Here is a 12,896-nt window from a genome sequence, read left to right as displayed (position 1 = left end):
AATATCGCGAGCCCTATACATAGATTCGACGTGGCGGACTTGCGTGACAACGCCATCATCGTCGTGTAATTTTCGCTGAAATAAACATGATTGAAACGATTGCGCGCGCGAAGTGCCGCGCCTATTCATTCGCGCGACGCTGAGCGTCAAATCTCGTCTTTGAAAGACTCGTGTAAACGCGATTGCTGTAACTGAAAGCCGCTCTGTTCATCTAAAGGATAATTAATACAGCGATCGAAGCGCTGCGCGAGCGCGGCGCACGGTTCTGAACTGGTTCAGCGCGGAAAATTAATTCGGTGCTTTTTCGCCGGAGCCATTACGAAGCCGTTTTATAATTCAATTTTCCTGCTGTTGCGGAATTTTCGAGAGTAATGCTCTTGGCGTTTGTAATTGGACTGCGGATTTTCCGCGTTTGTACAGGAAATTAGTCGAATATAATATAGTACGAATGCTTCGGAACATTCTTCCATTGTTTATTGTTGAAATTGTTTGGTATCTGTCGGCACTGTTCGGCGAGTACAATAATCCATTCAATATGGTCCTGAATTAAATTAAATTTTAATTTTTGTTGAATTTTATTTGTCTCATTTCACATTATGTTTTCAAATCGCAAAAATTTGATTGGTTGATACGACGCTTCTAAATTATTTATTTGACGTAATATATGCAGATTTATTTAATACGATTTCTCTAAATTTGATGTAATTTGTAGAGACATCGTTTGAACATAATAATCTGTCGGCTTTTTAATCGAAGAAAAAGATTTACGATTTTTCCATGAACAAATCGAGACAAAGTCGAGAATCGTGAAAATAACTGCAGAGAGGCAGTGAATTTTTTCTTCGCATTAGAACGGCCATCTTTTTCGGAAGCAGATCGATCAATCGCGTGAAATATGGATGGAAATTGTAACAAATAACAGGAAACACTTTGAGGATAGAAAGATTTATGATTTTCCCTTAAACGAATGGTAAATTTATTGTGCAACGTCAGGAAACGTTGGAACAGCTGCCGAGAGAATCATTGATAATTTCATTGCACCGGATCCGCCATCTTTTTTCGACAGGAGATTTATCGTTCTCCTCAAGAACCGTACGATGTAACCAAAGAGTAATGACGAATTTTCTAAAAATCGACAGAATAATGAATCGTCCTACAGATAACCGGAAAATTTATTCCACAAAATCCAAAAACATTAACTCATAACATTTTTCCAAATACTAGAATACTTTCTTCAGAAAACAAGATCACGAAAATTTTAAGAAGTAAACGTACAGTCTTTCAATATATTACTTTTTTTAAATTTATTGCCCCAGAATAGTAATTAAAAAAAAAAACAACAGAAAATTGCAACAAAATTCCACGAACGTCCAAAAGATTAAAACATTTTTTACAAGGGCAATCTGCTCGCACAAGTAAACGGATTTCGCGAGCTCGCCGAATTAATTTCCGCGGCCGCCACGATTTCCCGGTGCGCTCCGCCGGAAGTGACGTCGGCCCCGATTTTCCCGTGCCCGTTTCCGCGAAACGAGTGTTATCGAGGGTTGCAGAGTGTTCGATCGACTGATGTGACGTGTCGGCAGGAAGCACGGGACTCCGGGCAGGCCGGTTGCTACTTCTTGAGCAATTTCGCCGAGGTGCCGGCCGAGGCCATCAAGTACAACGCGAACGGAACCGGAAGCAGCGAGTTCCTCGGCCTCGAGTACCATTCGCCGCACGTGTCCGTGATCGACGTCGAGCTCACGGCCGACTACAATGCCCTACTCAGACCAGGGTGAGTTCCAGAGGTGATGATCGTTTCCAGGATATGTTTCCACTGGATTTCCGAGACCGGCTTTTGTCCGTTTTTTTTCCCCCATTCGACAGGAACGATCCGAAGAGATCTATTCCCGATCGATAGTTCTCACGTTTCACGGGGGTCCGGGGAAGTTGGATCGATTTTGTTTAATCTGCTTTTCTAAATTATCTTTCGCTTAATCTGCTTAATACGACGTTTCTAAATTACACCGTTCCCCATTTATCCTACATTGGCGCGTTTAATATATTTTTAAAAATTGTTCACTTCATCAATGTTTCCAAACGAAGCATGAAATGTTGACTGGCAAGACCGTACGAAAGTCCAAGCGATCATTAATGTTCCTAATAAATGATTTTCCCTAATATATTGCTAACGAACACTATTTTTCGTGATATAAAGATTTAATTTATCTAGCTGAAGAAGTGATCGAAGAGAAGTAGCTCTTTTTAAAAATACTAAAAATCTACCTACAGCGAGAAATGACGAATTTCGACGTGAAATCGCAGGTCGTTCGGTCGCCTAACCGAGGTGTCCTCGTACAGCACGGGCTCGGACTACACGGTGATAGCGGCGGTGATTACAAACAAGGGCTCGTACTCGTCTTCGTATCGACTCCGGATTACCGACTGTCCCGAGGGTGTTCCGTCTTCTTGGACTACGATCGAGAGCCCGACGAGAATTGTTTCGGCCCATCGCGATCGTAAAATAAGCCTGGATCTCTACGGCAGACTCTCATTAAACGAATTCTCTTGCTCCGGTAAATGCTCCGACTTAATCAATGAAATTTCCCTCGACTTTATTACTTTTTCTTCGTTAAGGGTGAATAAATCGCTCGTGAAAAACGAGTCTTCTCTCACTCCTCCTCTTTCTTCTTCTTCTTCTTCTTCTTTTGATTGCCCCTCCTTTGCTCCCCAGTGGCGCTGTTGAATCGTGACGGAGAACCGGTAGCCAGCAGGCAAATAAAAGTACGAAAAATGGATCGCTGCTTTTGCGTGCGCCACTGCAAGTGTTACTGCGAAGGCAACGCCCATGGAAACCGCTGCGAGCCCATGTCGTTGGAAAGCTATCATGCCGCGGGTTTCCACGGCACAATACCATCGATGACTTACGACTTTTTCACGCGCCACGGCCCCGTCAATGTTGTCTGCCTGTTTCTGATCGCGTTACTGTTCCTGCTGCTCCTCATGGGTAAAACGCTCTACCGATTCCCCCGGAATTGATTTTATTGAAAAATTCTATCCGGAACCGGTGTCACAGCTATTAACTGGGAGATAACGGCGTTTTCTATGAGGGAATGTGAAGTTTAATTTAAAAAATACTGCTTTCAGCGAGGCGCATTGGAAATTGTAGAAACTGCTTTTTCCAAAATTTGTCGGTGCAGAAGTTGTTAAGGAGATCTCTCAGCACTGTCAATTTTAAAATATTAAAAATGTATCGTTTTCCCCATTTGAAATATCAATTCCTCGCTTTGTGATATTAAATCTGACTGGGTCGAGTGCTTGGAATTTCAAGTTATATTTTAAATAAATGACCGAATTTTCAAATGGGTTAAAATCTACTGTAGTCAAATGTTCCTGATAATATCAATGATCTACTTCAAAAGTGATTTTTCTATTCTATCAACAGTGATTATCAATTAATGAATTATAAATTGGGAGCAATGTAAAAGCTAGTCTAAATGAAACCACCCATTCCCAAGTTCCTACCTTGCCAATTTAATAAAGTATAATCACACTCTTAGGGTTCCTGAAGTGGTTGATCGGCCTCTGGGTCCCAACAGTAAGTCGTTGGGGCCTCGACGCCATAGTTGACTCGAGTCAGATGAAGACCTACTTCGAAAAGGATCTAACATCGAGACCAATCGTCCTCGATCAACATGGAACTCCTGTACACCCCGATACTCACCAAAAGACAGTCAGAGTTTGCAGCAGGTAGTCGAAACCATTAAGAACTATGTAAATCGTCACTCACATTCACGATGTTGATTTCTTCCCAGGAAATTCGTGTTCCTCTTCAACCTTGTATTCTTCTTCATCTATCCGTTTACGTCTTGTCATTGGCGCTGCAAAAGAAATTGCCAACTCCCAAATCAAGCTGAGAGCAACATCAACATGGAGTTGAAGGTAAAAGTTACGAACAAACAAAATACAAAACAGGCACTGTCTCGTACACATGGAACAGCTTGAAGATAGTCGAAACAACCTGAAAACATTTTCTTTGGATCAGATTTACTTATGTTTGTGTATTGATACATGTTTAAAAAGTGACAGCCTTTCCTGGGGTTAAATGTACAAAAAAAAATTGTTTGAAAAGACGGTACACTTACTGTCACAAATTGTGCATGTGTAAAGACTCTTTTAACCTCTTAAGTACTGTACGCCACTATAGTGGTTTCCGTGGAAAGCGTCAGTTCGAACGGTACGCCACACAGTGGTCAATTTGGACAAAATCGGATTCAAAATCGAGGAACTTTCGATAGGAATGAGGTAGAGCGATGAAATTTTTTTTAAATTAAAGCTGAACCTTTGTAGAATATGGGAAAAATAGGAAGATTATTACCGTCCAATCATTTAAACGAAAAAATGACTTCATTAGTTTTTGTCGCAAAAATCTATTTTTTGCAAAATCCTGAGGTCGTAGACAAATTTTGAGACCAGATTTGAAATCGGCGTGAAAAAATCTATGGGAAATGATGCATAGCATGTTAAAAAAAAATTTTTTCCGCGCGTGGTATTGGAAAAACTAAAATTTTCTTCGATTTGTGCGCGTTTAACGAATTTTCTCGAAGTTGAAAAACTTTCGTACCACAATCTTTCTATTTTTCCCATATTCTACAAAGTTGCAGCTTTCATTTCCAAAAAATTTCATCGCTCCACCTCATTCCTATCGAAAGTTCCTCGATTTTGAATCCGATTTTGTCCAAATTGCCCACTGTGCGCCACTATAGTGGTTTCCGTGGAAGGCGTCAGTTTGAACGGTACAAACCACTATAGTGGTTTCCGTGGAAAGCGTCAGTTTGAACGGTACGCCACTATAGTGGTTTCCGTGGAAGGCGTCAGTTTGAACGGTACAAACCACTATAGTGGTTTCCGTGGAAAGCGTCCGTTCAAACGGTACGCCACTATAGTGGTTTCCGTGGAAAGCGTCAGTTTGAACGGTACGAACCACTATAGTGGTTTCCGTGGAAAGCGTCAGTTTGAACGGTACGAGCCACTATAGTGGTTTCCGTCGAAAGCGTCAGTTCGAACGGTACGAACCACTATAGTGGTTTCCGTGGAAAGCGTCAGTTCGAACGGTACGCCACTATAGTGGTTTCCGTGGAAAGCGTCAGTTTGAACGGTACGAGCCACTATAGTGGTTTCCGTGGAAAGCGTCAGTTTGAACGGTACGAACCACTATAGTGGTTTCCGTGGAAAGCGTCAGTTTGAACGGTACGCCACTATAGTGGTTTCCGTGGAAAGCGTCAGTTCGAACGGTACGAACCACTATAGTGGTTTCCGTGGAAAGCGTCAGTTTGAACGGTACGAGCCACTATAGTGGTTTCCGTCGAAAGCGTCAGTTCGAACGGTACGAACCACTATAGTGGTTTCCGTGGAAAGCGTCAGTTCGAACGGTACGCCACTATAGTGGTTTCCGTGGAAAGCGTCAGTTCGAACGGTACGCCAGTATAGTGGTTTCCGTGGAAAGCGTCAGTTCGAACGGTACGAACCACTATAGTGGCTTTTATGCCTTCCGGGGCCAGACCCGCCGTCCCTGGAAAGCCGAGTCGCGGCCAATCGCGCCGTCCCTGGGAGAGAGAGTTGCGGACGGTCGCGTCGTACTTAGATTAAACAATTTTTTAGTAGGATTGTTTTTGTCCACTGTACCCTAATCGGGCCTAATGCATTTCAGCCCCTGCCAACATCGTCGGAAGAGGATCCCTCGGAAACGGTGTGCGTCAGCACGTACGGGGACAGCGTCAACTCGAACCTGGAGGCAGAGGACACGCGATACGTGATAGACGAGTTGAAGAAGTCGCAGGAGTCCCTGCGGAATCACTGCAGATACAAAGTAGGCCTCGGTATACATCCGGGTGGAGGGCTTCGCCGGGAATATCGTAACAGGTTGAACCGTTTTCAGCGAGACACCGACAGCCACCGGAGCTCGTCCGACTGATGAGGATCGATGAAAGAGAATTCTCGAACCCGGACACGTCGAGATCCGCCAACGGTCCCGGAGAAATATGCGATTGAACGTGTGCGAGACTCGACGGGAATTGTACGCAATGCGGTCCTGTCGCGTTCGGTACACGGACGCGCGATTTTCCGGACCTCGGTATCCTCGAAGAGGACGTCCTCTCCTGCACTTCCGACCATTTTTCGCATTTACAGCAATGTAAAATATCCCCGGAGAACACGCGTTCGTTCAACTTTAACACGCTTGGTTCCAGTAGGGATACACTGTTACATGGAAATAAAGGGTTATTGAATTAAGAGCTTGTTAAATTAAATCGCTCGGCGAGCAACGCCTGTCATTTTCTGGAGCTAGGAGATGATCTCGGATTCGGCGAAAAGCGATTGTCAAGAAGGAAAATTGAAAATCCAAGCGATCGGAGCACCGAGCGATTTCAAATTCAGCGCACTTTTTGGCTTCGTTATGCACAATTTTTGTGCAACTCGAGCAAGCTATTTGGAGATCGAACGTCGACTTTTTCCGGCACGTTTGCGGCGGTTGATTTCGCGATCGACGCTTTAAGAGCCACGAGCGCGATAATCAGCGCGAGCACTCGACGCCGAGGTTCTCGAGAAATGTTCACCTTGCTTCGGAGAATTGGTGGATCGTTCTGCCGGAAGGACCAGGAAGGGATGGGGGATCGGAATCGCATTCCGATCGGTCCCCTTTTTCCAGAGACGTCCGCAGAAACGTGCAGCTCCTCGATGACAGGTAGCCGTAGCCGGCTGCGTGTACGTTTCGCCGCGGCCAACACGGGATCTCCATTCCTGTCCGACTCGTTTATCCTCGTAACCGAGTTTTTACAACGGGCGAGGACAGTGTCGAGCCAGACATCCCATCGGTTGTTGCCCTCTGATGCTGGTTGTTTCATTGTTCGACTCTGTTCTTCCAGCAGACATTCCTTTCTGATGACAAAATCGATCCTGTTTGCCGAATCTTGCAGTTGAACCGCTTACGAAAATAAGCCTCTTTAAAATGTTAAAATGTTCTGACCTCGTTTGTTTGGCGTCGCGGTTAAACTTCACTTCAGGAAACCAGAAATTTCTAACTTTTCTTTATCCGATCCTGTAGATTCTGGCGAGACGATGCCGAAAATCCACGTTTTGATCTCAGGAGATCAGCAGTTCAACCGTGTAGCGTAGCCTAATCTAGATTGCATAGAAACTGTGTCCACGAATCCTGTAAAATCTCTGTCAAAACTGAACCAGTAAGATTTATACAAGCTTAAATCCGTACAGAGTTTCCGATTAGTTGCGTCTTTGTATTTAAAAAAAAAAAGATAGTGCAATGGAAATCGATATTTTTTGTCAAAAGGTGGAGTTTCCCCTTTAACCGACCCCACTACGCACGGACGCTCGGTTAATATCTCGTTACACGGCCGTTAGTCCGCGACCAGGCTTCCCGGAAATGAAATCGTCAAACTTCATCAGGCTGCGCACGCGTTTGCTTCCGGTGCCTCGTCAACAAACTGCAGTAACTATTTTTCGAATTTTCCGAGGCAGAATCGCGCTCGAAGTGTTAGCAAATCGGTGCAAATATCGTTTGACTGCTCGCTCCCGCGTTTGATGCTTTTTGATTAGCGAAACGGCCATCGTTGGAAATTCTACTTGATTTTTTCAGAGCTTCATCAATCGGTCTTATCGAAAGTACAATTTTTCACGATTTCAAAAGCGTCCCTCTCGAAAGCGTTCCTCTCGAAACCATGTTTAAAAATTATTTGACCGATCGACTTCTGCACACTTTTAGCATATGACATTCCTCAAAACATGAACGTTGTTTAAAGTGACATCAATTTTAAAATATGCAACCCTTTCTCACTATTTTAGGCTAATATTCTTACTGCTGTTAAATAAATCGAAACAAATGCTCTCGGCACTACAACCGTTGCAATTTTGCGGCTCGCAAAAAGGCCTATTTTCGGTGCTGCTCTACTTTTTCTTGTGTTTATAAAAATTTTCTTCGCTTGTTATAATGTTGAGCAAAGTGCCCTTAAAGTATTGAAAGGATTAGCGCATCGGTCCCTCTGCAATAAATTGCTAAAAATTGCTAAAAAAAAGTACGTATGTAGGAACTTCTCTCCTTAATGCGAATCCTCGATAAAAATTGCATTTCCCGAGCTGAATGTCGCTCTAGCAGAACGGACGAGAGACAGATGACAGCGCAGCAATTTTCCGAACGATCCTCGTTAACCAATTACTTTTTGCAACGCTCATTGCCTCGAACGCTTGCGCCGCGGTTGTCGCGCACGACTTTATCCGTTCGCGAAGGTGTTCCGCCGGTTTCTCGCAATTACACCTCGAAAATCCGAAGACAGTTTCGCTTGCTTAGCGTGCGCGCGGAATTAGGGCGGCATAGCCAGGTAATTGCCGCGTTACCAGTTTATTTACAGTTCACGAAAATCCCCCGCGATCTCCATAACGGAATTCCGCGAATTCCTCGCGCGGCGTTTCTTCCCGGGCCTCTCTCTTTCTCCGGCTGTATTTACGAGCTCGTGCGCGAACGAGGTTCCGGCGTGCAAAAGGGAAAAAAGGAAGGGAGAGGACCCTTAAGTTCTGGCAGGTTGCGGGCGCGCGCGTTGCATTGTGCGCCGGTTATCTGCATGCACCTGTGTTCGTTCGCGGCTCGGAGTCGGTGCAGTCGGTGCACGCCCGAGAAGAGAAAGCCAGTTTCTTTTCTCCATTGTAATTCGGCAGCCTCCGGCCACTCCAGATTGACCATGGCCGGCCGTGGAACGGAACAATGGCGGTCACCGTCGCCCGTTCAAAGGAGCGCGTCGCTGTTCTTTCCCCGGGAGGAATATTTTCTCGTTCGAAATGTCAGCGGACAAAGGATCAGCGGTTTCCGGGTCGGCAGGCTTGTCCACCAATTACCGCGACGCTTGATACCCGGCCTTATTTATATGCTACCTTTAACAAGCAGCGATGCTTCCCTCGGAAGGAATAATCGCGCTTGATGGGAAATTCATGGATTTGCAAATTAAAAAAAAAAAGTACGAGGTATTAAAATTTCAAACTCGGTACGATTGTCGAGCAACATTCCGAGAATTTACTGGAATTTTTCCAAGCAGGTACAACTATTTTTTCCAATGTTACAGCTGTAAGTAGTAAGAAGGACGTCATCAGGAGTGAACGCACTCGGTGGGAGATCCAAGACGGATTTAGAAAATTTTTTTAAAGAGAACAACTAGGTATTAAAATTTGAAACTCGGTACGATTGTTAGGCAACATTCCGAGAATTTACTGAAATTTTTCGAAGCAGGTACAATTATTTTCTCCAATGTTACAGCTATAAATAGGTAAGAAGAACATCATCACGAGTGAAAGCACTCGGTGGGAGATCCGAGACGGCTTTAAAAAATTTTTTTGAAGCCAACTACTAGGTATTAAAATTTGAAACTCGTCACGATTGTTAAGCAACATTCGAAAAATGTACTGAAATTTTTCCCAGCAACTATTTTCCCCAATGTTACAGCTACAGGCACTAAGAAGAACATCATTACCAGTGATCGCACTCTGTGGAAGATCCAAGGCGGCTTTAAAAAATTTTTTTGAAGACAACTACCGGGTATTAACAGCGCAACGATTTCGCGAATACTCGGTGATTACGGTGCTGCAGGAGCGAGATGATTAATGCACCGCTTCCGGGGAAGGTTCAAGGATAGGATGCACCAAGGTCGAGGACTGCACTACCCGCAGGACAATCGGACGCGAGTTTAATATTTATGCTCCAGATAATATCGCGGAGACCGGATCATGTTGAGGGCTGTCTGCGAAGATGGCTACAAGAACGTGGACGAAGAAAACTAAATAAACCGTCGGGCTCCTCTAGACGATGCTGTTGTTGCTGGTAGGAGAAATAGCCTGAAACGACGGATGTTGATATTTTGGAAGCGATAGCATGGTCGGCGAACACGGGCGAAGGATCACAAGGGTTTTCAAAGGATCGCCGCGTCCTTTTGTTCAGTAACACGCTAGCTACTGCAGCACACGTGTTGCGGTTGTCTACAAATGTTTTTCTTTTGACGATCCTCGCCTTTGTATTTTCGAAATTTTAAATTATTATGCTGCGTCGAAAAGAATCCTAGAAATTCTACTTTAGACAATAATCCCAGAGGAAATTATTTAACAATTTTGTCTAAAATTGTCGCTATTTAACAATTTTTTATATTATACAATAAATGAACATTAAATTCCATTAATATTACCTATTTAATTAACGAGAATATGAAATTGCATTTAATCTGATAGTTTCAGAGTAAATTACTAATTTTAAAAGTATTGAATAACCGCTGGAAGGTAATCTATCGAAATTAACGCCTTGTACGCAAAAATAAATAAATATACTGAACAATTTCTCAGATAAGCGCTATTACTGTTCCATACGTAATAGAATAAAACAATTAAAAACGATTGTCTCTATTAGATCTGCTAGTTTTCACAGTGAATTGCTAATTGCACCATTCGAAATTTAAAATCCGCCGCGTAGACTGATTGCGCAGAACCGCTGCGCACTACCGCACTCTAGCGGCGAGTGCGTAAACCAAACTTCCGAATTCAACGGACAACCCCGCGGCCCAAGAAGAAGCTCCAAGCAGCAACAATTTGTGACAATTTCGTACAACAACAACAACGTTCCACGCGAAAATCAACTAACAAAATGATCCGCGTACACCGTGAAACCAGACGAAGGTAATAAACATTATACAAGATTCAAGTACTCACGGGTTAATTCGCGAAGGAAAAGCGCGATCCTCTCGACTCATCGCGTTCCCATAGAAAGTAAATGGCGCAACAGTTTAACTGGTGCACCAGCGTCACTCTGCATTTCGATCTAACCTTGGCTTGATTCTCGTCGCGATCAAAGGGGCCGTGTTTGCATCGTTAGCGACGAAACCATTACGGGATGCGCCGAGTCAAGCCTCGATTTGAATTCCAAACGAACCGCTTTCACAAACACGAGACACTAGGTGGAACACGGTGTTTTTACGGGGGACCAAGCGACGGGATCAGGTATGTCAATTTCCCTGAAAAACGTTTACATAGAAGCACAGTCGAACGTGAAAATTTGAACTTTGGAACAGAGGTGCAAGACGTAATGGTACGATGCGTTCTTACCACTTTATTTCTCGGGTTGACAGTTAATACGGTTGTACGTGGTTGCCGCGCACTTCCTGTTCCGCCATGTTGGAAAGCAGCCGTCCTAGAAAAATGGTTCCACGCATTAATATTTCTAAATAACCTCTGAGAACCTCAAGACTTACTGGTGACTGGGTAAATATTTATATTGTGAGTTACGATCTTTTTTAATTGTTGAATTATAATGTTCCTACAAGAATGACCTCGTATTCAAACGTTCAAGTTTGAAAATGCTCACTCTGACTATCCTCTAAATTTATGGGATCTGCTAAGAGGTTGTTATTCCGGGGTGAATAAAATTTTTTGCGGTACTCGGTGACACTATAATGGATGCGTTTTCTAGGTCGCAGTGTCAACGACGATGCCCATGACCAAGAGAAGCCTGTTCGCGGCCGTTTCACCCGGAAACGCGTCGGGATGAGTCGCGGAGATTGTTGCCTCCTGTTGGTCGTCGTTGGCGGCGGAGGTAAGTCACGTTCGAATGATAAATACCGCGGCTACACGCGGTTAGCGTGCGCAGGGCCGTGCCAACTTGAAATTCCACGGCGAGCAACCGCGCGCCTCTACGTTCATCCCTCTTCGAATTATCTCACCCCCGACGAACGGGGCCTCGACTGTAATTTACGTGGGCGTCTTGATGAATTTTCCGTTCGCACGAACGTGCGCTATGAAAACTTTCTTGTTTTACGAACGCGTATCAAACTTGTACGCTCTGAACAGACTGTAAACACATTTTAAAGCTTTCATGGTTGCCGTAGGTATTGTAGACAAGTTTTAGAACCGTCAGGAAAATTAAACAACTCGTCAGAATATTTTGGAGCATTCGAGAAGGTGGTTGTTGATACGAAACAACCTTGGAAGCTTCGGGAAAATTGGAGACCGTGCTAAGAACTATTCCGGTCGATCATAGAGCCTCTAAGAAATTCTAGGACATCCAAAAAATATCGTGCAGGAGGCAAGGTAGTGCAGAGAAAATGGGATTATTTTAAAATCGTCGGGGGCCTAGAAGCGCGATAATGCGCCCCTGCCTCCAGTGTATCGCCGGCTAATGCAGCCAGGGTCGTTCCCGACTGCGTTGATTAAAATTACACACCTTGTATAATCCCGGGGCGAGATAAGGGTGTAACTCTATTTGGAGGCAACGCGCGGTCCGATGACTATACTATTGGAAACTACATTTCCAGATCCCGTTGGGCGTATTCGCGAAATTAGGCGAGCCGATAAAAGCCGTGGCGTATTCCCCGTGCACATCTGGCGTTCGCATCGTTCGGCAGAGAATCCGCGGGCACAATGCTGATTACCGGGACACAAAGCCGGCCCCCGAACACCATGAATATATCGTTGGTGGCCGGGCCGAGTCGGGCCGGCTCGGGTTGGGTCGGACCGTGTCGGGCCAGGTCCGCTGCATCTTTGTTTTACTTTGTCTTACCGTCTCGGCGATTTTTCAGCTCCTCCCCCCGTAGCGTCTCCTCTCTCTTTATGCGCGATTTTTCTGCCCTCTTTGCCGGTCCACGGCTCATTGTCCCGCCCCACAGCTAATATACAGCCGCTCGAGGAACGAGTTCGCTTTCGCGGGGACAAAAGCGCGGCAATTTACTGCCGTTTCGAATTTGCCACCCTCTGCTAAATGCAAGGGGTGGGTGCGAGATGCGGAAAAATTGCGTGGGGTCATTGTTCTTGGCTATGACACGTCTGTAAATAATTACAGTCGCACGACGGCAGTGTCCGTCTCCTCGAGGAACATCCAGATG

At 44.8% G+C, this 12,896-nt stretch overlaps 1 protein-coding gene and 1 long non-coding RNA gene across 2 annotated transcripts in view; one reads left to right on the top strand and one right to left on the bottom strand.

The window, feature by feature from the left end:
• The window catches only part of Stl (ADAMTS metallopeptidase stall), a 313,677-nt gene that overhangs the window by 260,379 nt on the left and 40,402 nt on the right, over nt 1-12,896 (top strand). The gene's annotated exons all lie outside the window — the stretch shown is intronic.
• LOC143361703 (uncharacterized) lies at nt 2,335-2,998 on the bottom strand. The gene is made up of 3 exons (XR_013083512.1): nt 2,908-2,998; nt 2,602-2,810; nt 2,335-2,517 (listed from the first exon to the last, which is right to left on the bottom strand). It is a non-coding gene; the product is annotated as an uncharacterized LOC143361703 (long non-coding RNA).

Source organism: Halictus rubicundus, chromosome 15 (genome assembly GCF_050948215.1).
Source record: "Halictus rubicundus isolate RS-2024b chromosome 15, iyHalRubi1_principal, whole genome shotgun sequence".
Lineage (NCBI taxonomy): Eukaryota > Metazoa > Arthropoda > Insecta > Hymenoptera > Halictidae > Halictus > Halictus rubicundus.
Note: the sequence above shows the minus strand (reverse complement) of the source record. Positions and strands in the feature narration are given on the sequence as shown.